Below are 23,708 nucleotides of genomic sequence, written 5' to 3' on the forward strand. Positions count from 1 at the left end.
GTTTTCACTCTTATGTGGATCCTGAGGAACTTAACGGAAGACCATGCGGAAGGGGAAGGGAAGAAAAAAAAAGTTAGACAGGGAGGGAGCCAAACCATAAGAGACTCTTAAAAACTGAGAATAAACTGAGGGTTGATGGGGGTGGGAGGGAGGGGAAAGTGGGTGATGGACATTGAGGAGGGCATCTGTTGGGATGAGCACTGGGTGTTGTATGGAAACCAATTTGACAATAAATTTCATATAAAAAAATAATAAAATAAAGACTGTAAAATAGGGGAATAAGGGCATTATATCATAAGTAAGGGCTCTATCCACCAAGAAGATCTAACGATTGTAAACATTTATGCCTCCAATGTGAAAGCACACAAATATATAAATCAATTAGTCACAAAAATAAAGACACTCATTGATAATACCATAATAATAGGGGACTTCAACACCCCACTTACAGCAATGGACACATCATCTGAGCAGAAAATCAACAAGGAAACAATGGCTTTGAATGACACACTGGACCGGATAGACTTAACAGATATATTCAGAACATTTTATCCTAAAGCAGCAGAATACACATTCTTCTCGAGTGCACGTGGAACATTCTCCAGAATAGATCACATACTTGGACATAAATCATCCCTAAACAAGTACAAAAAGATAGAGATCATACCATGCATATTTTCAAACCAAATGCTATGAAACTTGAAATCAACCACAAGAAAAAGTTTGGAAAGACCATGAATACTCGGAGATTAAAGAACGTCATACAAAAAAAAAAAAAAGAATGGGTGAACCAAGAAATTAAAGAGGACATTAAAAAGTACATGGAAGCCAATGAAAATGAAAACATGACAGCCCCAAACCTCTGGGATGCAGCAAAGGTGGTCATAAGAGGGAAATAGCAATTCAGGCCTTCCTAAACAAGGAAGAAAGATTTCAGATACACAACCTAACCTTACACTTTAAAGAGCTAGAAAAAGAACAGCAAATAAAACCCAAAACCAGTAGAAGACAGGAAATAATAAAGATTAAAGTAGAAATTAATGATACCAAAAACAAAACAAACCATTAGAACAGATCAATGAAATCAGGAACTGGTTCTTTGACAGAATTAACAAAATTGATAAATCTCTAGCCAGACTTCTCAAAAAGGAAAGAGAAAGGAACCAAATAAATAAAATCATGAATGAAAGAGGAGAGACCATAACCAACATTGCAGAAATACAAACAATAAGAAGGGAATATTATGAGCAATTATATGCCAACAAATTGGGCAATCTGGAAGAAATGGGCAAACTCTTAGAAACATATAAACTACCAAAACTGAAACAGGAAGAAATAGAAAATTTGAACAGACCCATAACCAGTAAAAATATTGAATTAGTAATCAAAAATCTCCCAACAAACAAGAGTCCAGGGCCAGATGGATCTCCAGGGGAATTCTACCAAACATTTAGAGAAGAATTAACCCTATTCTTTTGAAGCTGTTCCAAAAAAAATAGAAATGGGAGGAAAACTTCCAAACTCATTCTATGAGGCCAGCATTACCTTGATTCCAAAACCAAAGACCCCACTAAAAAGGAGAACTACAGACCAATTTCCCTGATGAACATGGATGCAAAAATTCTCAACAAGATACTAGCCAACCAGATCCACTTAATGAACTAGCAATTCATTAAAAGAATTATTCACCATGATCAAGTGGGATTTATCCCTGAGACGCAGGGCTGGTTCAATATCCACAAATCAATCAATTTCCAAAGGAATTCTGAAAAAGAAAACCAAAGCTGCAGGCAGTACAATTCCAGACTTCAAGCTGTATTACAAAGCTGTAATCATCAAGACAGTATGGTGCTGTCACAAAAACAGACACATAGACCAATGGAACAGGATAGAGAACCCAGAAACTTGTTTTCTGTTTGTTCCTTTGTTTTATTTTTTAGATTCTACATGTAAGTGAAATGATATGGTGTTTATCTTTCTCTGTCTGACTTATTTCACTTAGCATAATACCCTCTAGGTCCATCCATGTTGTTGCAAATGGCAAAATCTCATTCTTTTCATGGCAGAGTAATATTTTGTTGTATATATGTCACATCTTCTTTATTCAATCATCTATTTGTAGACACTTGTGTTGCTTCCACATCTTGGCTATTATAAATATTACTGCAATAAACATAGGGGTGCATATATCTTTTCAAATTAGTGTTTTCGTGGGGTGCCTGGGTGCCTCAGTTGGTTAAACACCCAACTCTTGGTTTTGGCTCAGGTCATGATTTCCCAGTTCATGAGTTTGAGCTCCATGTCAGGCTCTGTGCTGACAGTGCAGAGCCTGCTTGGGATTCTCTCTCTCCTTCTCTCTCTGCCCCTCCCCCCCCCCAAATAAATAAATAAACTTTAAAAAAAATAGTGTTTTTGTTTTCTTTGGGTAAATACCCTGTAGTGGAATTACTGGGTCATGTGGTATTTCCATTTTTAATTTTATAGGAAACTCCATACTGGTTTGTATAGTGGTTGCATCAATTTACATTCCTCTCAACAGTACATAAGGTGTCCTTTTTCTCCACATCCTCACCAACACTTGTTATTTTTTGTCCTTTTGATATGAGCCATTCTGACAGGTATGAGGTAATAGCTCACTGTTTTGATTTGTATTTCCCTGATGACTGTAATGTTGAGTGTCTTTTCACGTGTCTGTTGCTCATCTGTATGTTTTCAAAAAAAATGTCTATTTAGGTCCTCTGCCAATTTTTAATCAGACTATTTGTTTCCTTGGTGTTGAATTGTACAAGTTCTTTATGCATTTTGGATATTAACCTCTCATCCGATATATCATTTGCAAATATCTTCTCCCATTGAGTAGGTTGCTTTTTCACCTTGTTGATGGTTTTCTTCTCTGTAGAAAAGCTTTTTTTTTTTAATTTTGTTGTAGTCCCAATAGTTTCTTTTTACTTTTATTTCCCTTGTGTAAGGAGACATATCTAGAAAAATGTTGCTATGGTTGATGTCAAAGGGATTACTGCCTATGTTTTCTTCTAGGAGTTTTATGTTTTCACATTTAGGTCTTTAATCCATTTTGAGTTTATTTTTGTGTATGGAATAAAAAGGGGTCCACTTTCATTCTTTTGTATGTGGCTGTCCAGTTTTCCCAGCACCATTCATTGAAGACACGATTTTCCCCTATTGTATTTTCTCACCTTCTTTGTCATAGATTAATTGACCAAATAAGCATGGCTCTCTATTCTGTTCTACCACTCTATGTGTCTATTTTTGTGCAAGCATCATTACATAGTAATCAAAGTAGTATACCTTGAAATCTAGTGGTGTGACACCTCCAGCTTTGTTTTTCTTTCTCAAGATTGCTGTGGCTTCCATTATGGTTGTGGTTTTTTGTTTGTTTGTTTGTTTGTTTGTTTTGTTTTTTGGGTTTTTTTGTACTATATCTCCTTGTATAGCTTTTTTAGTGGTTAGTCTAGGTGTTACACTATGTATGTATAACATCACAATCTACTGATATCATTTTATCACTTCAAGTGAAGTGTAGAAACTTTATCTCCCTTCACATATTTTTACCCTCTCCCACCTATGATATAATTGTCTTAAATAGCTCCTCCACATACACTTAGAACAATAGAAGAAAGTGGTAAAAGTTTTGCTTTAATTATCAAACATAATATAGAAAAATGAGAAAAGAAAAGTCTATTGTGTTTACCCATATTTTTGTTTGCTGTGGGTTTTTTTTTCTTTCCTGATGTTTCACCGTTCTTTCGCTTATCATTTCATTTCTGTTGTGAGAAATTCCTTTGGCCATTCTTTTAGAGTAGGCCTGCTGGTGACAAATTTTCTTAATTTTCCTTCATCTGAGAATGTCTTGATTTTTCCCTTCAATCCTGAAGGCTATTTTTGCTGGATACAGGATTCTGGGTTTATAGTTATTTCTTTTAGCATATGAAAAATGTTTTACTTTCTTTTTTTATATTAAATATAATTTATTGTCATATTGGTTTCCATATAACACCCAGTGCTCATCCCAACAGTGCCCTCCTCAATGCCCATCACCCACTTTCCCCTCTCTCCTACCCCCCATCAACCCTCAGTTTGTTCTCAGTTTTTAAGAGTCTCTTATAGTTTGCTTCCTTCTCTGTCTGTAATTTCCCCCCCCCCTTCCCCTCCCCTATGGTCTTCTGTTAAGTTTTTCAGGATCCACATAAGAGTGAAAACATATGGTATCTGTCTTTCTCTGTATGACTTATTTCACTTAGCATAAAACCCTCCAGTTTCATCCACATTGCTAAAAATGGCCAGACTTCATTCTTTCTCACTGCCAAGTAGTATTTCATTGTATATATAAACCACATCTTTTTTATCCATTTGTCAGTTGATGGGCATTTAGGCTCTTTCCATAATTTGGCTCTTGTTGAAAGTGCTGCTATAAACATTGGGATACAAGTGCCCCTATGCATCAGCACTCCTGTATCCCTTGGGTAAATTCCTAGCAGTGCTATTGCTGGGTCATAGGGTAGATCTATTTTCATTGCCTCCATTGTTTCTGATGAGAAAACTGTCGTTCAAATTGTCTTTTCCCTATAAGTGTCGTTTCTCTCTTACTGCTTTCAAGATATTTTTTCTTTGTCTTTAATTTTCCAAAATTTGACTATGATGTACTCTTGGTATGGATATCTTTGGGTCTATCATGTTTGGAGTTCTCAGTATCTGGAATCTGTTGGTTTATGTCTTTTGGCAAATTGGTAAGTTTCCAGATATTATTTCTTTGAATACTTTATCAGCCTCATTCTGTTTTTCCTCTCCTTCCAGGATTCTAATGATACAGATATTCTTCTTTGTTTCTTTACTGAGACTTTGTCTTTACTTTTCATTTGTTTCAAGCATGTTCATAATTGCTCATGAAGCATTTTTATCATGGCTGCTTTAAACTCTTTGTCACATAATTCTACCATTTCAGACATCTTGGTGTTGACATCTATTGATTGTCTTTTTCCATTCACTTTGAAATGTTCCTAGTTCATGTTATGGTGTATGATTTTCAATTGAAATCTGGATATTTTGAGTATTATGTTTGACTCTTATTTTAACTTTCTATTTTGTTTGACTCTTATTTTAACCTTCTATTTTAGCCGACATCCTCTGATACTACTCTAGTGGCTGGGGGTCAAAGGAAAGAAGGGCATCTCATTATTGCCAGTTACAGGTGGAAGTCCAGGGTCACCACTTAACCTCCATTGATATCTGAGAGTAGGGTAGGGGGGAGCTCCTTGTTACTGTTAGATGGAGGTAGGAGTTCTAGATTGCCACTAGGCCCTACTGATACCTATCTAGCTTGGAGGGGTAGGAACATCTCATTATTGTCCCACATGGCCTCCACTAATAACATGGGGATGGAGGAGAGGGTGGCCTCCTTATGGCTAACTCTCCACTAGGCCTCCTCTTTTACCACCCCACTGGGAAGGAAGAGTACCTCATTAATGACAGGTAGATGTGGAAGTCAATGCTCCTGTATGGTCTCTGCTGACCCTGTGGTGGGGTGGGCCTCCTTATCATCCAGTGAAGATAAACTTTCCAGCTCTCTTCTGATATCACTACAGCAAGAGGGTCGGGACATCTCATTGCAGCTTGGTGAAGGTGGAAGTCTAGGCTCACTACTTAGTCTTTACTGACATAGTAGTTTTTCTGTGGTGTTTGGCTAGAGTGAAGGAGTTATCATCGAAAAGCTTGCTTTCTTTCTAGGCTGTCCCTTTCCTGGTCCATTGGTTAGTGAGAAAAAACTTTTATTAGGGCTTTTTTTGTTTGTGCCCATTGGTGTTTACAGGTTGCTGCCTTCTTCAGCTCCAAGTATGGGATATATAGTACAAAAAAAAAAAATGGAGGAACTCACCATTGTGTCATTATTTGGGTCCTGAGGTGCCTAGCTGGTCTGTTATACTTAGAAAGAGGCATAGGAAAAGTACATCTACTTCATTTTCCTGGAAGTGGAAGTCAAGTACTAATATTTACAAATTTTAAAACATCTTGAATTGTTGAATTCTCTAGTCTATGTCCTGAGTCCTTTCTTTTCTCACCTCTACCTACTCAGTGACTAGAAGGGATTCCTTGTATATCTGTTTTCACCAGGACATCTCATCCCTAGGGTAGTAATCATAGAGTAGTTGACCATGAATAAGGGTATTGGGGGACGGGAAAGTTGTAGCACAAAGGGTAAAAGGAAACATGAGGTGCAAAAAATGGGTTAATGTTTTTTGAAAGTTATCCTCATTTATAATATGTTTGTAACTCTTGCAGCAATTTATGAATTAGGTGCTATTATCATTTTACTTTAAAAAGACAGACGTTGCTAGAGGTGGCAAACTTCCCCAAGGTAAGAAGACATGAAGAGATGGAGTCAGCTGTGTCTGTCCCTTTGTTAGGAAAGCAAAACAGAAGAAGTCCACTTACCTGCCACTGCTGTGATAACATGTCACAGGGCTGTTTCTCCTTGAAGGGAAATCTGGAAAGGCTGCTTGGTATTTAAAGTGGATGGCAATGGGGGCGCCTGGGTGGCTCAGCTGGTTGAGCATCCGACTTCAGTTCAGGTCGTGATCTCACGGTTTGTGGGTTTGAGCCCCGCATTGGGCTCTGTGCTGATGGCTCAGAGCCTGGATCCTGCTTTGGATTTTGTGTCTCCCTCTCTCCCTTCCCCTACCCTGCTCACGCTCTTTCTCTCAAAAACAACAACAAAAAAAATAAACATAAAACATATTTAAAGTGGATGGCAATAAGAAAGTTGAGATGCTGTTGGGCTGACCCATTATGTTTGTCTTCATCCATGACTGCTAACCAGGGGCCTCCTCCCTATAGAGGGTGGCACAAATCTCTAGGGAATCTACTTCATTTTTAAAAGACACATTCAACATGCTTCCATATTTGGAGACTTTAAAAATGAATAAGTTTAATGAAAATTAAACTTAACACCTACTTGTGAAAAATGTAATGTTCAACATAGGGGTGAAAGAATATTTTATATTTACCCAAAGGGGGTGCATGAATTTAAGCAGATTAAATAGCATGGTATCAGGAAGGAGCACCATAGGCACTATTAAGAGACACTATCTGTATCAGTCAGAGTTCTTCAGAGAAACAGAGCCAATAGAATATATAAAAAAAGAGCTTTATTGTGGGGAATTGGCTCACTTGACTGTGGAGGCTGAGAAGTCCCATGATCTGCTGTCTGCAAGTGAGAGACCCAGGAAAGCCAGTGGTGTAATTTAATCCAAGTCCGAAGGCCTAAGAACCAAGGGAGTTGATGGTATAAGTCTCAGCCTGAGGGCAGGAGAAGATGGATGTCTCTGCTCAAGCAGTCAGGCAGGGAGAAAATTTTCTTTTCCTCCATTTTTCTGTTCTATTCAGACCCTCAACAGATTGGATGATGCCGGCCCATGTTGAGAAGGGAAATCTGCTTTACTCGGCCCAATCCAAATGCTAATCTTATCTGGAAACACCCTCACAGACTCTCCCAGAAATAATATTTAGCCCAAAGGCTGAGCACCCTGTGATCTCATCAAGTTGACAAAATTAATCATCACACTACCTAATACTCTGAAAGTTATGGGAATGCTAATGGCCACATACAGAGATAGGCTTACCATCCTTTTTGTCAGCTTCAGTTCCTCTGTGGATAAAGTCCGGTTTGTTCTCTGGATCTGTCTAGAGTCAGGTTGCAAGGGGTCAGAGATAGTTTGGTGACAGTGTTATCTTGTCCTAAAGTGCAAGGAAGAGCCATAGGGGTAGGGGAAAAGGGAGACAAATGCTGCCAACCACAGTCGGGGTGAGGTGCCTTGTTTGGGCATGTTTTTCTTCAGGTCACTTGGCATACAGAGCAGTCAAGCTTAGGTAATTTGAGGAAAAGATCTTCCAGTCTACATGATTGCTAATTGCCCAAGGAGCAAAGCAGGGTAGAAATAACAAGGAGATATGAAACTCCAAATGTTAGTGATAACTGCTTTTAACCTTTCCTAAAGGAACATTAAGGAGGCTTTAATACTTTGGTAGGGGGAACACCAATGTGTGAAAAACGAAATAGCAGTTGCTGACAGAGTCACTTTCCACCTGAAGGAACTGTGCCAGAATCAATTTCTAATAGGAGGGAAGGGTAATGAGAGTGCATTGTGGATTACAGTCACATTCTACATCACATTCTACATCTCTAAAAGCTTCTCTGGACAGATTGTAAATTACACTGACCTTAAAGAAAATGTTCACACTAAGGTTTCGGCTTTTATGAACATTCCACCCGGACAATCTGACCTGGCTTTGGATAAAATAAGGAATGAGCCAAGAAACCAACTGAACCACATAGAGCCAAGGGTCAGGCCTGGTTTTATGATTGACTCTGATTGTTTTCTTGCCACCCATATATCTAGGGAGAAAGAAGTATTATTTCCATAAATGGTAACCTAACCCAAGGCCAATTTGGAATGGTTACTAGCCATCCCAAACTCGCTTTGGCTATTGTTAAAATCATTGTGATATTTGGGGCTTTCCTTCAGGTTTCAAAATTACTGTCGAGACCATCAGACCATCTTTTGTTTGTGAGCAGGCTATTGGATACCACACTAAGCAGGACTCTTGATTAAAAACAACATAGACTGACTCTAGACATGTATCAGAAGTATAATGGCTGAGGATGAAGGCCTAACCATTATCCCACCACAGGATCTGTTTGCTCAACACAGCACCGTGGCCTCTGCGAGGCACCATGGGTATCACTGCCTCTGTATCTTCTCCGTGGGCACTGCTGTACTTCATGGCCTGGTCATGCCCTCCATGCTGCTGGACTCCCTCTGCAAATTACCACCAGCTGACCAGCCTCTCAAGGTTCAGCACAGATAGAAGCACCCTATATAAGTTGTAATGAGGCTACATGGCCATGCTTGAGCTCAAACTGCCAGGGAATGGGGATTTCCTCAAAAAGGAAGGGTATACAGGCAGCTAAAACAACAATGCTCACTGTATATGAGTTAGAAAAAGATAAAATAAAAATAACTACTCCCATGTAATATCCAATTTAAATATATATATATCTATATATACTTATTAATATACACTATATCATGTATATACCACCTGTGTGTATAAGTGTTTTTTAGAAATCAATCAACAAATATATATATAGTAGGTTTGGATGTCCCAGTGAAGGCCTTATTTTCAACTCTTCAGTAATAGTAATAGAAGACCAGCTGGAAATCTTTTTTTCAAGTTTTCATTCCTTTTTATTGAGATATAATCGACATACAACATTATATTAGTTTCAGGTGTACAATATAATGATTCAATATTTGTATATATTGTGAAGTGATCACCACGGTAAATCTAGTTAACATCCATCACCATACGTGGCTATAGAATTTTTTTTCTTGTGATGAGAACTTTTAAGATCTACTTTCTTAGCAACTTTCAAATATGCAGTACAGTGTTATTAACTATAGTCACCATGATGCACATTACATCCCTATGATTCAATGATTTTATAACTATGAGTTTGTACTTTTGACCCCTTTTACCCACACTCCTCATCCCCTGCCTCTGGCCACTACAGACACTTCTCTGTATCTATGAGGTTGAGCTTTTTTTTGTTTGTTTGTTAAGATTCCATATAAGTGAGATCACATGGTATTTGTCTTTCTCTGACTTATTTCAGTTAAACAAAATGCTTTCAAGGTGCATCCACGCATCCATGTTATCACAAATGGCAAGACTTCATTCTTTTTTATGGCTGAATAATATTCCACTGCACGCACGCGCGCGCGCACACACACACACACACACACACAACAATCTCTTTATCCATTAATTCGTTTTTAAACAATTGGGTTGATTCCATATCTTGGCTACTGTAAATAATGCTTCAATGAACATGGGGGTGCAGATATCCTTTTGAGTTAGTGTTTTCATTTTCTTTGGATAAATACTCAATAGTGGTGCTGGATCATATGGTAATTCTATTTTTAATTTTTTGAGAAACCATCACACTGTTTTCTATAGTGGCTGCAACAAATCACATTCCCACCAACAGTTCACAAAGATTTCTTTTTCTCTACATCCTCACCAACATGTGATAATAGTTTAATAAGAACCATTCTAACACGTATGAGGTGGTATCTCATTGTAGTTTTGATTTATGATGATTAGTGATGCTGAGCATCTTTTCATGTTGGTCATTTGCATGTCATCTTTGGAAAAATGGCTATTCAGGTCTTCTGTCCATTTTTTAATTGGATTGGTTTTATGTTTGTTTGGTTTTGGTTTTGCTATTAAGTGGTATGGCTCCTTTATATATTTTGGATATTAACCTCTTAGCAGATACCTGATTTGCAAATATTTTCTCCCATTTTGTAGGTTGCCTTTTAGTGTGTTGTGGTGTCCTTTGCTGTGCAGAAGCTTTTTAGAATGATAGTCCCACTTGTTTACTTTTGCTTTTGTTGCCTTTGCTTTGGGGCTCAAATCCAAAAAATTATCACCAAGATCAATGTCATAGAGCTCACAGCCTACGTTTTCTTGTAGGAGTTTCACGGTTTCAGATCTTAGATTCAAGTCTTGAACCCATAGTAAGTCATTTTTTGTGTGTCGTGTAAGATAGTGGTCCAGTTTCATTCTTTTGTATGTGGCCTTCCAGTTTGCCTAACGCCATTTATTAGAGGACACTGTATGTTCTTGGCTTCTTTTCATAAATTAATTGACCGTATATGTGTGGGTTTATTTCTGGGCTCTCTGATCTGCTCCATTGATCTACGTGTCTGTTTTTATGCCAGTACCACACTATTTTGATTACTAAAGCTTTGTAATATAGTTTGAAATTAAGAAATGTGATGTCTCAGCTTCATCCTTCTTTCTCAGTATTGCTTTGGCTACTCAGGGTCTTTTGTGGTTCCATACAAATTTTAGGATTGTTTGTTCTATTTCTGTGAAAAAACGCCACTGGAATTTTGGCCAGGATTGCAGTGAACCTACAGACTGTTACAGATAGTATGGACATTTGACAATATTAATTCTTCCAAACCATGGGTACAGAATATCTTTCCATTTATTTGTGTTATCTTCAATTCCTTTTGACAATGTCTTATAGTTTTCAGTGTATAGGTCTTCCACCTTCTCAATTAAACTTATTAAATAATTAAATTTATTCCTAGGTATTTTGTTATTTTTGATGCAATTGTAAACGGGATTTTTTCTTAATTTTCCTTTTGATAATTAGTTATTAGTGTTTAGAAATGCAATAGATTTCTATATATTGATTTTATGTCCTGAGAAATCTTTACATGGGATCTGCACTGAGGCCCCTGGCAAGCCCCACTGATTTGTACCACTTTCCTGCCCTATACAGTTCAACCCATCCTCCACTCCACTTTCTCTTGACCTTTATATTGAACATATGCTTCTGACCTAGGTGCTGTAGAGGGATGACATAGGGGCAAAAGGGAAGATAATTAATATTTACTGAGTGCTCATTTATTATTAAGCATTCTAAGAACCTAGTTAACTTAACATTATCCTTGTAAGAGGTAGGAATGTTACCTTACAGTATCCGCCTGGTTTGAAGCCCAGCTCTAGCACATATTGTGTGAACTTAGGCAAGTTACTTAATCTTTGTGACCATGAGATTTTTCATCTATAAAATGCAGATGTTCTCGGAGTTGTTGGCTGAAAAGCACCAACCTCTGTGACACATGGTCAACTGTGAAATAATCTGACCCATTCTAAAGCGTCTCCTCCTCCAAGAAGGTTTATTAATCTCCTCAGGCTGATGGATGCAAGCTTCCTTCTTTTGTCTTGGGTGCTCCTTTTGTCTTTGGTTTTCACCTTCTTCATGGAGCTCAGTACAGGCAGTGAAGGCTACTGGATAGCAGGGATCTTCATTGTATCCATAGTGGCACCTAATAATCTAACATAGCAGTTTTTCCCTTTGATGATTGTTTCCTTAGTTCTAGATAACAGGTGGATCACATTTAGAAGCATGTGATAAGAAAATCACCTAGACTCTCATTCATTGAGGAAACAGTTCTTATTGTCGAAGATACAGAAGAACTGAGGTGTTTTGAAAAAATAACAGGTTCCCTTCTTCTAGTTTCTGTTCATTCCAGGAGAAAGAGAGAGGTACTGCTAATATTATTTAAGCTATCTTTATTTCTGAGCTCAAATAGCTGAATTTGCATAAATGTAAATGTATGATGCAATTCCACCATGTAGTCACAGGCTAAGGAACTTACCTCATCTTATCCCACTGGTGAATCTCACTCAGGGTGGAACTTTATACCCAACTCTTTTTTTAAATTTTTTTTAATGTTTATTTATTTTTGAGACAGAGAGAGACAGAGCATGAATGGGGGAGGGTCAGAGAGAGGGAGACACAGAATCTGAAACAGGCTCCAGTCTCCGAGCTGTCAGCACGGGTCCCGACGCGGGGCTCGAACTCACGGACCGCGAGATCCTGACCTGAGCCAAAGTCAGCCGCTCAACCGACTGAGCTGCCCAGGCGCCCCATACCCAACTTTTCAGTGAATTGCAAAGGAGAGTGTTGGGGGATGGGACAAGGAGAACATATCTGATCTGTGGGAAATGTTCTAATGCTGCATTAAGACATTAAGAGCCCTATTCACAGTAATCTTGACTGTTGGAAGATGTGGCTAAATTTCTGGTGTTTCTGCCTACTCCACTAATGCTGAAAGCAAAATTTATGTTTCTTCTTATCCAGGCCATGTGCCTGATGGCAACATACAGTTTGCATTTCTCTTTGGTGTCCCATGGATGCTTTCTTACCACTGCCATTGGTTCCAACTTCCTGTGGGAACGTGGCCTTCCCTGCCGAGAGTACAGAGGGAGGTGGCTCTGTGTAAGTGCTGCTGACACCTGCAGAGTGGTCATTATATTCTTCACTTGTTTGACCATGTGAATATAGGCCACTAAAATCTATAGCTAGGCCCTTGCTCTTTTTGCTGCAAATGGAATTGACAGTGCATCCAAACTTCCTGGTTTTTTTTTTTTAAGCATGGAAAATAATTTTACAAAGTCCCTTGAAGAGTAATCCCCCTGGGTATATTTAGGAGGACAATGTTTTTATTATATTATCATAATAAGATCAGGGGCCTTTAGTATAGGGATGGTGTCTTTTTTATCTCACTCTTCATGATTCCTAGCCTAAAATAGGTCATCAGGAAATGTTTGTTGAATTTAATTGCGATGTCTACATCATAGACTTGGTGCTTGGGTTTTTAACATGGATTCCACAACGTGTTGAAATTGTTTGAAAAAGTATATGTGTGTATTTTTTTTTTGTGCTTGGGGGAAAATCCTACTCTACTCTGGGAATAGTGGTGACCGCTTCCCTCATATCTTGATCCAGGTGAGGGAGGGAGCAATGGTGGAGAGAATGGAGGGAGAGTTTGAGACAGATGATTCAACAGAGGCTGTGGGAGGGTCAAAGTTGAGAGATGCTGAGAGAAAATAGGCATATGAAGAAATGTGGGGAAAATTCTTGCCAAATATGTCAAAGTGTTACACTGCCACATCTCCCATAGATGAGGTCAATTTTCAGGGGCACTGGGAAGGTTTCTGTCTCATCTCCCTTAAAAATGTAGCTTTGGTGTTAATACCTCCTTGCCAGTTCAGCCTAAACGTCTTTCCTTTATTCTAAATCAGAATAACTTATCATCATTGTCTTTTCTGCTCAAAAAGCTTTTATTAAGACTAAATTATAAACTCTCTAGAGGTTTCTGGTTTCAGGTAATAGTGACCTAGGTTGTTCAGATCAACACTCTTGCTGAAAACACCAACAAAAAATACACTACTACCTTAAAATAACCAAAGTTCTGAAAACACAATAAAGAATTTTTAGGTCAGGGCACTTGTGTGATTCAGTCGGTTGAGCGACCCACTCTTGATTTTGGCTCAGGTCATGATCTCATGGTTTGTAAGTTCAAGCCCATGTCAGGCTCCATGTTGACAGCTTAGAGCCTGCTTGGGATTCTCTCTCTCTCCCTTTCTCTTTGCCCCTCCCCTGTTAGTGTATGTGTGTGTGTGCTCTCTCTCTGTCTCAAAATAAATAAATAGACTTGGGGAAAGAAAGAATTTTCAGGCCAATATCTGGATGCTACCAAAATGGTAAGAAGATTACTGATGATCAAAACCCTTAAGGGTGTCTGTCAACACTGCTATGGCCACTAGAGGCTGGATGGATCCAGGTAAGACCAGGAGCCCAAAGAACCTGAAGAGTATTATCGGACAACTTCCCCCAGATTAGTACACATTGGATTAAGCATAAACCAGATCTCAATCTGCTGCCGCTGCCCCTCAATCTCAGCGGGCTTCCAGAAAGCTCTCCTTGGCAATTAGCAAGGCAGGAGAATTGAAAAAGAACAAAAAAATCTTCAAGAAGTTGTGGCCACAGACCACCCTCTTGTGGGTTTGTACTGCGTGTACACTTAGCCTGGGTGAATCAGAGACTTCTGAGCCATGAATTTGGTGTAAAGAGATCTCAGTTGTTATTGATCCCAGATGCCTGGCAAAACCAAAATAAAGGCTCTAGGGGTGTGGGGGGCACATCCAAACTAGACTTTGGTGTACCCCCATAAATAATTTAAGGACAGTGACCAGTTACTTCTCCAATCAAAGATAACCAAGCATCAAGGGAATAAGAACCAGCAAAACAAGACAGAAAAAATAGACCCATACAGACTTTAACTATAAGACCCAGGTTTAAAAACAATTATGTCTATGTTTGTGGAAATAAATCACAACCTTGAAATTAACTATAATATGGAGGCTATAAAATGTTACATCCCATATCTGAAAAAGAACCAAACTAGAAATAAAAATGACAGTAATTGAAATTAAAAACTCGATGATCATATTTGCAACATTTTGACAATGTGAGGGAGAAATAATGAATGGGAAATGGGGCAGAAGACCTTATACAGAATGTAGTACTGAGAGAAGAGAATGACAAAGAAACACACAAAAGTGTATAGGAGATGTGGAAAATACAGTACAAAGTTCTAACATTGCCATGCCAGGAAGAGACGAAAGAGAGACTAGCATAGTGATTGACAATTTATCAGAATTAAGAGACTCAGTGGATTCCAAGCAGAATAGAACAAAACCCATACCTAGAAAGGCAAAAGTACCAGCACTCATCAGTCAGAAAAGATTCCCAAGTCTCAGACCAGATGCTGGCTGTTGCACAAGACCAGCGGCCTGGGTGCCCCTTGTGGTATGAGTTGTTACCCCTTTAGTGGCTAGAATATGGAGAACCCTGGGAGAGGGACCTGATCAACTAGGGATCAAAGTAGCAGCTCTCTAGCAACAGACATTTAAATTTTTTTTTTTTTTTACGTTTATTCATTTTTGAGAGAGACAGAGTATGAGCAGGGGAGGGGCAAAGAGAGAGAGGTAGACACAGAATCAGAAGGAGGCTTCAGGCTCCAAGCTGTCAGCACAGAGCCTGACGCGGGGCTCAAACTCACACACCGTGAGATCATGACCTGAGCTGACATCAGGAGGCTCAACCAACTGTGTCACCCAGGCGCCCCTAGCAACTGACATGTTAAACACGTGTTGGCAGTATTAATACATACCAGCTGAACACAAGCGCTACTTACAGCCCTTCCACTGGGCTCCTTAGCAGGACTCATCCTTCCTCCCTCCGAATCACTGCCTCACCTACCTTACCCCCTTGCACATTGTAATCTTCTGACACAGCTGCTTCCTTGTCTAGTTCTTCCAGGAATACACCTCAATGAAAAATCCATCCACTAACTTCCTTTTGCAAAACCCGGATCTTACTCCCCCTGGAACACTCAGCGATTGCATATTCTCTTTTGGCAAACTGTTCATTCTTGATATGACTATATCATTTTGTTGCACCTTAAATGGGCTTTATAAAATGAAAATCCAGATTTATTCAGAAAACAGGAGGTATTTCTTTGCTTTATGGTCAGATTCAAAATAGGCTTCCCTCAAATGACAAGCTCCTTTGCTATATATTTACAGAAAATTTTATTTTCTTTATTACACAGTATGTTTGTAATAGAAAAGTTAGAAAATACAAATAAAACACCTGTAATCTCCTTTCACCTCCCTCAGATATTGACTCTGCCTATATATGTATGTATGTGTGTGTAAGTAGTACCCATATATGATCCAGTTAGCTAACACTTTATATATAAACCTTTTCAAGATAAAGTTATATCTGCATTCATTGTCAATGGAAGATACGCCAAGGTATAGCCATATTTAGCAAAAGAAATACTTTCTTCTTCCTAGCGACAGTACCTTTATTTGGATTTTAGTGATGGATCAAGCACTGTCAATGTGAAGTTGCTTTGACATCAAATGAAAAGTCCTGGAGTAGGGTGACTCAATATGATTTGGATTATCATCTTCAGGTACAAAAGCCTATCAGGAGCTCAGAGCCCAAGGACTTCAGTTTTTAAAGCTTGTGGCTTGAACTACATTTAAATTCAAATTCAGTAATGCCCTTAGATCAACTTGAGCTGACAAATTCTTTAGAAGAAAGTGGAATAAGGCAATTTGATGGAAATTATACTGTGCACTGCCTTGTCACTCCAGATATTTCACTTTAACATTAAATTTTTTTTCAATTAATTTAAAGGTAACTGCTACATGCCAGATATCCAGGCTATTTGTCATTATTATTCATTTATTTATATGCAGCACTGTCATTTACAAGGACATAATTCTTAAGGAAACATAATTGCTCTAAACCTATCAACTTGCTTATGTAAAACTTTGTAAAATCTTTTCTCTGGAAAGAAAGTTAAGCATTGGTTGCTAGAAAATGTTCACCAAGGACCTCTGCATACCACGCACACTTGGGCCTCTGCTCCTGGTCCCCTCACATCCATCAGGCTCCTTGCTCTAAGCCCTAGGACTCTCGGGTTTATACAGTATTGTTCAAAGGATAATGAACCCTCACCAAAAATGTGCTGAGTAAAGGTGGCTTCCAGAGAAAAAGAGCAATATGTGCTGTGAAATATGTGGGAAGAACTACTGCCTTGACACATGAAGTAAAAACAAATGTCTCTTAGCACATCCTGCAACCCTTTGCCCTCTTCATTTGACAAGAACACAGAATCACGCTCAAAAGTTGAAAGAAGCTTGGAGCAGGAAGGGATTTCAGAGTTCATTTTGTCCAACGTTATTTCACAGGTAATGAAACTGAGACCAGGAAAGTTCACCGCACAAGACAACCCTGAGACAGAGAAGTTTCCAGATTCTGTTGCCCATGATTTAACATTGGTGGTCTTAGCCTTCCACAGGAGAAGAGTGGGGTATAGAATGTCCTCACATATCAAAACACTATGGAGGTCACCAGGCAACAAATTCCTCCAATTCTACTACCATACTTACAATGTCTGGCAATTCCAATCTGTGTAATCACCTCCTTCATTTCCTTCAAAGCTCATTTTAAACTGCCTCCTCTAAAATTTTTTTATTAAGGAAACATGAGGTTAATACAATCTTTTTTAAAAGGTAAAATTTATATCCACACCAAAAACGTTACTAAAAATTTAGATTTTTATGCTTTCAGGTAAACAAAAGTGAACATTCCCTCATCCCCCGTCCCACATCACATGGAGTAATTTAACAACTTTTAAATGTTTAGAAGGTAATCAGATGAAATGCACAGCACGCTATAGTTAATCAATGCTTTTGCGATCAAAGCTTTTGCCTCTAGTGTAGGGCGTCCACAAGCTTCTTTCTTGGAAGACAGCTCAGTGGTTCTTCAACTCAATTTAGTCTGCTGATGGTTGGTATGTGATTATGTGGTCAAACTCTTCTTACTCATATCATGCAGAAATCCAGCTGATAACCTTAACATTTCCTTTAATAGGAAAAGTAACTGACACGCAATGATGAATCAGTAATGGAGCATGAAGATTACCCTACTTAACATTCTTCAATGGTTCCCTGGAGCCTTCCCGATAAAGTCCAGACTCCTTAAACTGGCAATCATGGACCTTCAAGATCTGAGCTTCATCTATCTTTCCAGTCCCATTTCTCGATTCTTCCCCCTTCTTACTATCTGGCCCAGACATGCTAAACCACTTTTAGTTCTCTGGGAAAATCGAACTTCTCACTTCCCTCCACTTAAAATGCTCTGCATATAACCTTCTTGACATTTTTCTGGCTAATTCCTACTCACACTGCAAAGGTTTGTTTAGTTGTGTACATCCATTTGGAGTGTTATTATGAAGTAATGTCACCTACACCCTAAATACAGAAACAATCGATTCACTTTCAGTGAGACATCAATATTTGCCTTTTCATACCACTCTTTTGCTAAAATAGTGTATACTCACTCCTTCCATTTCCTTATCATCCAATCATTTCTTAATCCCTTGAAAACCTGCTTCCCTTAGCATTACTTAACTGAAAATGCTTTTTTGAAGGCAACTTGTATCCTCGCAATCATTTAATTCAATGGCAATAGTTTTTGTCTAAATACCAAACCTCCTTAAATTTTCTAAAGCCATCTAGACTGCTGGTCACCCTATTATGTTCTCCCTCTCTTTTCCTTTTGTGGCATAGTTTTCCTAGATGTATCTGGCATACAGTTTTCCTGTGTTTCTTACCTGCATCATTTACTGGCTCCACTTCTTATTCTAATTAAAGGTGTTCCTCCAGGTTCTTTAGATTCAAAACGTTAACATTAGGATTCCTCCCAACCCCAGATTGGAGGAGGGAAGATGGCGGCGTAGGAGGACGTTGGACTCACCGTGTCCTGCTGATCACTTAGATTCCACCTACCCCTGCCTAAATAACCCAGAAAACTGCCATAAGACTAGCAGAATGGATTCTCTGGAGCCAAGCGCAGACAAGAGGCCCATGGAAGAGAGTAGGAAGGGCAGAGAGGTGGTGTGAGCTACACGGACTGGCGGGAGGGAGCCAGGTCGGAGGGGCAGCCTGCTGGCCAAGCAGAGCCCCCGAGTCTAGCTGGCAAAAGCAGAGGGGCCGGACGAGTGTGTTCTGACAGCAAGCGGGACTTGTCATCTGGAAGGTTATAAGTTAATAGCTCTGCTCAGAGAGCGGGAAGGCTGGAGGACAACAGGAGGGAGAGTTGTTGAGCCCCGGACAACAGAGCACAGTTTGGTGGGGAACAAAGGCGCTCGCCAGCGCCATCTCCCTCGCCCATCCCCCAGCCAAAATCCCAAAGGGAACCAGTTCCTGCCAGGGAACTTGCTTGCACCACGCAAACACCCAACGCTGTGCTTCTGCGGATCCATCCCTCTGGTGGTGGGTCTGACTCCCTCCTGGTACCACAGCCCCCCCCCCACCGAAGCAGATCACCGAAGGATAAGTGAGCTGAGCCTGTCCCTCCTGCCCCTGTGCACCTTGCCAATCCACCCCAGCTAATACGCCAGATCCCCAGCACCACAAGCCTGGCAGTGTGCAAATAGCCCAGATGGGCCACGCCACCCCACAGTGAATCCAGTCCCTAGGAGAGGGGAAGAGAAGGCACACACCAGTCTGACTGTGGCCCCAGCGGTGGGCTGGGGGCAGACATCAGGTCCAAGTGCAGCCCTGCCCACCAACGCAAGTTACTCAAGACAGCACAGGGGAAGTGCCCTGCAGTTTCGCACTACTCCAGGGACTATCCAAAATGACCAAATGGAAGAATTTCCCTCAAAAGAATCTCTAGGAAATAACAACAGCTAATGAACTGATCAAAAAGGATTTAAACAATATAAGAGAAAGTGAATTTAGAATAATAGTCATAAAATTAATTGCTGAGCTTGAAAACCATATAGAGGACAGCAGAGAATCTATTGCTACAGAGATCAAGGGACTGAGGAACAGTCAGGAGGAGCTAAAAATGCTATAAACGAACTGCAAAATAAAATGGAAACAACCATTTGAAGAGGCAGAGGAGAGAATAGGTGAACTAGAAGATAAAATTATGGAAAAAGAGGAAGCTGAGAAAAAGAGAGATAAAAAAATCCAGGAGTATGAGGGGAAAATTAGAGAACTAAGTGATGCACTAAAGAGAAATAATCTATGCATAATTGGTATTCCAGAGGAATAAGAGACAGGGAAAGGTGCTGAAGGTGTACTTGAAGAAATAATAGCTGAGAACTTCCCTGATCTGAGGAAGGAAAAAGGCATTGAAATCCAAGAGGCACAGAGAACTCCCTTCAGACGTAACTTGAATCCATCTTCTGCACGACATATCGTAGTGAAACTGGCAAAATACAAGGATAAAGAGAAAATTCTGAAAGCAGCTAGGGATAAACGTGCTCTAACATATAAAAGGAGACCTATAAGACTCGTGACCAATCTCTCTACTGAAACTTGGCAGGTCAGAAAGGAATGGCAGGAGATCTTCAATGTGATGAACAGAAAAAATATGCAGCCGAGAATCCTTTATCCAGCAAGTCTGTCATTTAGAATAGAAGGAGAGATAAAGGTCTTCCCAAACAAACAAAAACTGAAGGAATTTGTCACCACTCAACCAGCCCTACAAGAGATCCTAAGGGGGATCCTGTGAGACAAAGTACCAGAGACATCGCTACAAGGATGAAACCTACAGACATCACAATGACTCTAAACCCATCTCTTTCTATAATAACACTGAACGTAAATGGACTAAATGTGCCAACCAAAAGACATAGGGTATCAGAATGGATAAAAAAAAACAAGACCCATCCATTTGCTGTCTACAAGAGACTCATTTTAGACCTGAGGACACCTTCAGATTGAAAGTGAGGGGATGGAGAACTATTTATCATGCTACTGGAAGTCAAAAGAAATCTGGAGTAGCCATACTTAGACAAACTAGACTTTAAATTAAAGGCTGTAACAAGAGATGAAGAAGGGCATTATATAATAGTTACAGGGTCTATCCATCAGGAAGAGCTAACAATTATAAATGTCTATGCACCAAATACGGGAGCCCCCAAATATATAAAACAATTACTCATAAACATAAGCAACCTTATTGATAAGAATGTGGTAGTTGCAGGGGCCTTTAACACTCCACTTACAGAAATGGATAGATCATCTAGACACACGGTCAATAAAGAAACAAGGGCCTTGAATGATACATTGGATCAGATGGACTTGACAGATATATTTAGAACTCTGCATCCCAAAGCAACAGAATATTCTTTCTTCTCGAGTGCACATGGAACATTCTCCAAGATAGATCACATACTGGGTCACAAAACAGCCCTTCATAAGTATACAAGAATTGAGATCATACCATGCATACTTTCAGACCGCAATGCTATGAAGCTTGAAATCAACCACAGGAAAAAGTCTGGAAAACCTCCAAAAGCATGGAGGTTAAAGAACACCCTACTAAAGAATGAGTGGGTCAACCAGGCAATTAGAGAAGAAATTTAAAAATATATGGAAACAAATGAAAATGAAAATACAACAATCCAAACGCTTTGGGATGCAGCGAAGGCAGTCCTGAGAGGAAAATACATTGCAATCCAGGTCTATCTCAAGAAACAAGAAAAATCCCAAATACAAAATCTAACAGCACACCTAAAGGAAATAGAAGCAGAACAGCAAAGACAGCCTAAACCCAGCAGAAGAAAAGAAATAATAAAGATCAGAGCAGAAATAAACAATATAGAATCTAAAAAAACTGTAGAGCAGATCAATGAAACCAAGAGTTGGTTTTTTGAAAAAGTAAATAAAATTGATAAACCTTTAGCCAGGCTTCTCAAAAAGAAAAGGGAGATGACCCAAATGGATAAAATCATTAATGAAAATGGAGTTATTACAACCAATCCCTCAGAAATACAAGCAATTATCAGGGAATACTACGAAAAACTATATACCAACAAACGGGACAACCTGGAAGAAATGGACAAATTCCTGAACACCCACACATTTCCAAAACTCAATCAGGAGGAAATAGGAAGCTTGAACAGACCCATAATCAGTGAATAAATTGAATCAGTTATCAAAAATCTCCCAACAAATGAGTCCAGGACCAGATGGCTTCCCAGGGGAGTTCTACCAGACGTTTAAAGCAGAGATAATACCTATCCTTCTCAAGCTATTCCAAAAAATAGAAAGGGAAGGAAAACTTCCAGACTCACAGTATAACTTTGATTCCTAAACCAGACAGAGACCCAGTAAAAAAAGAGAACTACAGGCCAATATCCCTGATGAATATGGATGCAAAAATTCTCAATAAGATACTAGCAAATCGAATTCAAAAGCATATAAAAAGAATTCTTCACCATGATCAAGTGGCATTCATTCCTGGGCTGCAGGGCTGGTTCAACATTCGCAAATGCATCAACATGATACATCACCTTAATAAAAGAAAAGATAAGAACCATATGATCCTGTCAATCGATGCAGAAAAGGCATTTGACAAAATTCAGCACCCTTTCTTAATAAAAACGCTTGAGAAAGTCGGGATAGAAGGAACATACTTGAACATCATAAAAGCCATTTATGAAAAGCCCACAGCTAACATCATCCTCAATGTGGAAAAACTGAGAGCTTTTTCCCTGAGATCAGGAACACGACAGGGATGTCCACTCTCACCGCTGTTGTTTAACGTAGTGTTGGAAGTTCTAGCATCAGCAATCAGACAACAAAAGGAAATCAAAGGCATCAAAATCAGCAAAGATGAAGTCAAGCTTTCACTTTTTGCAGATGACATGATATTATACATGGAAAATCCGATAGACTCCACCAAAAGCCTGCTAGAACTGATACATGAATTTAGCAAAGTTGCAGGATACAAAATCAATGTACAGAAATCAGTCGCATTCTTCTATACTAATAATGCAGCAACAGAAAGACAAATAAAGAAACTGATCCCATTCACAATTGCACCAAGAAGCATAAAATACCTATGGATAAATCTAACCAAAGATGTAAAAGATCTGTATGCTGAAAACTATAGAAAGCTTATGAAGGAAATTGAAGACGATATAAAGAAATGGAAAGACATTCCGTGCTCATGGATTGGAAGAATAAATATTGTCAAAATGTCAATACTACCCAAAGCTATCTACACATTCAATGCAATCCCAATCAAAATTTCATCAGCATTCTTCTTGAAACTAGAACAAGCAATCCTACAATTCATATGGAACCACAAAAGGCCCTGAATAGCCAACATAATTTTGAAGAAGAAGACCAAAGCAGGAAGCATCACAATCCCAGACTTTAGCCTCTACTACAAAGCTGTCATCATCAAGACAGCATGGTATTGGCACAAAAACAGACACATCGACCAATGGAATAGAATAGAAACCCCAGAACTAGACCCACAAACATATGGCCAACTAATCTTCGACAAAGCAGGAAAGAATATCCAATGGAAAAAAGACAGTCTCTTTAACAAATGGTGCTGGGAGAACTGGACAGCAACATGCAGAAGATTGAAACTAGACCACTTTCTCACACCATTCACAAAAATAAACTCAAAATGGATAAAGGACCTGAATGTGAGACAGGAAACCATCAAAACCTTAGAGGAGAAAGCAGGAAAAGACCTCTCTGACCTCAGCCGTAGCAATCTCTTCCTCGACACATCCCCAAAGGCAAGGGAATTAAAAGCAAAAGTGAATTACTGGGACCTTATGAAGATAAAAAGCTCCTGCACAGCAAAGGAAACAACCAACAAAACTAAAAGGCAACCAACGGAATGGGAAAAGATATTTGCAAAT

Source organism: Prionailurus bengalensis, chromosome C2, assembly GCF_016509475.1.
Source record: "Prionailurus bengalensis isolate Pbe53 chromosome C2, Fcat_Pben_1.1_paternal_pri, whole genome shotgun sequence".
Taxonomy (NCBI): domain Eukaryota; kingdom Metazoa; phylum Chordata; class Mammalia; order Carnivora; family Felidae; genus Prionailurus; species Prionailurus bengalensis.